At 39.5% G+C, this 5,076-nt stretch overlaps 1 protein-coding gene across 1 annotated transcript in view; it reads right to left on the bottom strand.

Moving 5' to 3' along the window:
• Positions 1-5,076, bottom strand: part of DFNA5 (DFNA5, deafness associated tumor suppressor) — a 66,412-nt gene that overhangs the window by 19,311 nt on the left and 42,025 nt on the right. The window lies entirely within an intron of this gene.

Raw genomic sequence — 5,076 nt, 5'->3', positions numbered from 1 at the left:
GGGAGCTTTGTGGTGTGAATGAGGTACATAGAAAACAATTGTTCTTTATGTGCCCTAGCGGTGACCTGCATTTTTCTAGTGCTGATAAACGCATGTACATAGTGTGAACATAGCCTCACTGAACTGCTGCAGTAAAGAAAAAATAAATCAACAGGTCTGCTCTCCTGCCAGAGCTGTGTGGTGTGGCTAAACTTTGTAAATCTCAAGACTGGATGGACACACATGTATGATGTAAATAGTGAAAAACAAATTGTTTTCTATGTGCCCTGTTCTCATTATATAATGCAGAGGTGTGCACAAAAACACAGCTCAAAGGCCAAGGGTGTGAACATGCCTCTAGTTGGGAGTTTTTATTCTCAGGTCTATTCAGATAACGTATGTTGGGGAGGAGTAGCCATACTTGAAATACATATTTAATGTATTCCATATTGTAATGTAAAAGTATGAATTAATAAAATTAGGATAGAGAAATTGTGTGTAGGTGACACCTATTTAATAATTCTCTAATCACCTTCATCACTATACCTGACAAAGAGCGGTTATTTGTAAAAGTTAGGAATAAAATATTAGTCAGCTAATAAATTGCATCACATGTGTTTTCCTTCTAAATTGCCCTGGCAGACAGAAATATACATAAAGCATTAACATTAAAGCTTTGCGGATTTTCTAAATTGATAATAAGAGTTGTTTTAGGTATTTATTTTGATGAAAGCACGTACTGTATATTTATGCAGCAAAACTTTTTCTGAATAGCCTTTACAGTTATAAGTTATACACTGTCAATGTAAAAACAATATGGAGAAAACTCTGCGTGGTATATGGCACATCCAACAGTCGAAAAAAGGGGTTATCACTTCCTGGGGAAGGACTGAGTCTTGCCAGTCTTTGCAGGCTGTGGTCAATTTAGAACTAGGACATGTATTGTTCCGCTAAGGATTAGGTTTACTAACCCTTTATGCAAGAGTGCGCGGTCTGATTAGAGAATGCAATTGGTTTTAATTAATTGGTCCACCACTGCCAAGTTACTCTGCCATTCTCTACTTATAATAAAATGAACCAATATAATCTCTGCTTCCTGTCGCCGACCCAAGGCAGGCTCAGGACACTGGCACTCAATGATGTTGAAGCTAACTGAGGACAGACAACACAATATTGTGAGTGTCTGGTTCAGAAGATCCGCTAATTATTAGCAGCCCTCGCAGCCCCGGAGACCGAGACTAAATTGTTAATATGATATACGAGGGGTATCAAAGAATAATGCCCGTTTCATATCTACTGTCCCTTCTAATTTAGAATAAAATGCTTGATATACTAAATGACATACATACTGTATGGCCTAACTCAATCATTGCATGCTTCTGTGTTTTAGCCACTTGAAGACCGGGGTGTTTACACACCCATTATGCAACATGTGTGGGCGCAATAGTTTTTGCACGTAGGCGCACCTGAAACATTTTTTTGTTTGTATGTAGGGATGGGGGATTTGTCGTCTTTTTTTTGTGTGCAATTAATTTTTTGGTGACTTTTTTTACACTTGACTTTATTGTTATCACATAGGGGCTAAGAAGACCCCTATGTGATATCAAATTACAGTGACAGGTCCTCTTTATGGAGATATCAGGGGTCCCTAAGACCCCTAATGTCACCTAGGGACCCCCAAAGAAGAGATCTGCTTCACTGGCTTCTCTCCAGCTTCTGTAGCTGGAGGGTGACAGCTGAATGTGAAAGTGATGTAATAAACATCACTTCCACCTTTACAACACCGGAGGGGAGATCAGAGGGAGAGTGTGTACTGATCTTGCTCCAATCTCCCTGCACAGAGCCACAGTGCCAGTCCTGGTCTGCACGGAGCAGAGTGAGCCCGAGATTGTGGCAGAACAGCAAAAACAGAAAAGGTTGGAATACATATTGAGAAGGAAGATGTCAATTGTCAGCTTTTCTGTTCAATGGTGCACCTAAAAACAATATTCAGATAAGCAAGCAGCTGATTTTTAGCTCATCACGGCAATATGATACTGTACTTTCATAACCCCCTTATAGGGTGTCATACTATAATAATGCTGTGAACTTTGCTTAAAACTGAACTCCGGGCACAAACATTTTCATTCAAATATATTGTTCGCTAGCTAACTCAAAGTGATCAGTAGCTTAGTCACTTTTTGCAACATTCTACAGAATCACCGAGTTCAGTAGCTACTCATGTCATCCAATGCAGCTGCAGATGGCCATGGCACACTAGTGTTGTGTAGCTGGACAGATAATAATTGTAGCCAATTACAGTGGCCACAAATCACCCAAAACCTTTTTAATAATAAACAGAGACCTGCGGCTGTTACAAAGTTGCTTGTGTGAAATGGCCCATAGAGGAAACACAATGCGCTCTCACATGTGTGCTCTGACAACGTGATAAGACTTCCCTATAAAGAAAGGGGGATCTACAGAGGAATGCTTGTGCTGCAGAGGAAATTTGGGCATTTCCTCTAACTACCTCAGTGCTTCAGGGACCTCACTGCACCGGGCACTTTATAACCCTTAATTATTGCTTTGTCTATTCCTATGTAATTACCACATTTCACTGAATGCATTGGTGTCTTTATAGGCGTTACAATGCAATTAAAGATGCCTCTAGTATCATTTAAGGGAAGAATGCTGACAACTGTAAAGAGTAAATCTGCTTTATAAAATCTATTACGTTCATTGTTCCTTGTAATATGCGTTAGTGAAATCAATGAACAAAATCATCTCCTCCATTGCAAAACTGGTCATATAATAAGGTCAGAAATGATTTGTGGAACATATTAAATGTTGAGCTTTATAGCTATATGTCCCCTGAGGCATGCTTCTAATTAGGACACACATTATACACATATAAGTATCTGCTCTCGTCTATGCGCTGGCGAGATGCACTGGGCATCCCTGTTCCGTATATGGTTGGCAGCATAATCAATACTTACTGTAAAAGCTGGGGTAGACAAACTTCAGCCCTCCAGCTGCTGTGAATCTACAATTCCCATAAGGCATTACAAGATTATGGTAGCCACAGGTATGAGTTCCAGAGGCAGATACATGATGGTATTTGCAGTTTCGCCACAGCTGGATGGACAAGGTATGCCTTCCCCTGCTGTAAAGTGTACACACAGAGATCAAGACACAGCACAGAGGAGTGGCAGTAAACAGAACCAGCCACCTTGGATCACCACATGGGCTGCCTAGACAACTGTACAGTTAATAGGTTTTAGCTGGTGTTTTTTAACTTGTTTCAAACCATATCAATTAAATTGCCAAGGACTTTTTTTCAATCATTGAGATCTATCTTTGTTAAATATGTGTGGGGGAAGATCATCTCCCCGCCTGCGGTATGACATTTTGGTTATGCATAGGCGTGAGGGAGGGGTGGGGCTCCCACACATGGAATTATACCATATGGCTGCGTTTTTGAGACGTATGTTGGATTTGATTTATCAAAATAATACAAAATTATGGGTGGCAATCGAGCAGGAAGCTACTCCAATACCTTTATTTTCGATCCCATGGGTGAACCCGGAGAGACGCCCGGTTAAGGAAACTTTATTGCCGTTAGTAAGAGATCTGCTAATAATATGGGATAAGGCAATTAGGTCTTTTAAAGTGTCATCTTATGTGGGTCCCCTTACACCTATTTTAGGTAATCCAGATTTCTCCACAGGTAGGGGACTATTAAGGTTCCTAAAGTGGACCAATGCGAAACCCTCCCCAATTATTCAAGCATTAACGAAAGATAGATTGAGACCTCTATCAGATATATGTACAGAGGATGTGGTAGGGGGACGATGGATGCAATACCTGCAATTGAAACATTTTAGGTCACTCTCTATAAGGGGAAATGTGATGCGGGAACTGACAGCATTTGAAGATTTGTGTGTAAACAGGGAAGGAGGGACCTATAATATATCTACATTATATAATATATTATTGAAACAGGTATACTCTAACCGTCCATATTATACTAGAATGTGGGAACGAGAACTGGGACATGAGATTTCAACAGAGGATTGGAATTGATCCTTTGTTTTAACATTTAGATCTAGTATCTCGAGTAAAGCTCAAGAACGAAATTATAAAATAATTTCAAGATGGTATAGGTGCCCAACTACCCTGCATAGAATATACCGAGTTATATCTAAGCAATGCTGGAGATGCGGCCACGAAGAGGGAAATATGCTACACATTTGGTGGTCATGTGAACTGATTAGACCATATTGGGAAACCATAGTTAATATATGCGAGAAGCTTATTGAGATAAACTGCTCAGTAACACCAGAAATAGATTTGCTTTCAATTATACCGGCAGATATCCGCAAGGGTAAAAGAGGCCTAATGCAACATCTTTAAATGGCAGCCATGACTCTGATATAACTCGTCACGTACAGTGTACGTGGCCAGTCATATAGGCACAAAGTGACAAGACGTACACTGTACGTCTCCCGTCACGAAGGGGTTAAGGTAAATGGGAAATGAAAAAATGTTGTAGTCACCACTTCCCTCCAATAAATAGTAAGGGGTAACAAGTAAATGGAAATGGCAAAGGGAGGAAATTTGGGTGGTCATGTTAACATATGTATGTAAAAATTAAATATATAGTGTGCGACGTTGTAAGTTGTGGTGATGGTGAGAAGTTAAATTTGTATGTAAGTGAGATATGTGAATGTTGATGCTTTGTTATATTTTTTATTCTTATTATTGTATGAATATTTTGTACAAATAAAAATATATTAAACAAAAGGTTTTAGCTGGTTGGTAGAAAGAAGACTACAAGGCTTCCATTCTAAGCAGTATCCAGTGTAATCACCTCCCACTAACTCATGGAAACATGCATTCTTATGTCGTTCCACTGCTTATTAATCTACAAAATGATTTGGTTTTCCTCTTCAGCTACTTCTCCAAAGGTGACAATACCTTACATAGTTACATAGTATTTGAGGTTGAATAAAGACATTAGTCCATCAAGTCCAACCTATTAGGATCTCATTCTAGGAGTACCTGTACCCCTGTATATTACGGTCCCTTAAGAAATCGTCCAAAAGTTTCTTGAAAATT

The sequence above is a fragment of the Nanorana parkeri genome, unplaced genomic scaffold, assembly GCF_000935625.1.
Source record: "Nanorana parkeri isolate BGI_ZX_2015 unplaced genomic scaffold, ASM93562v1 scaffold4, whole genome shotgun sequence".
In the NCBI taxonomy this organism is placed as follows: Eukaryota; Metazoa; Chordata; class Amphibia; order Anura; family Dicroglossidae; genus Nanorana; species Nanorana parkeri.
This window is presented reverse-complemented; position numbering and strand designations above follow the sequence as displayed.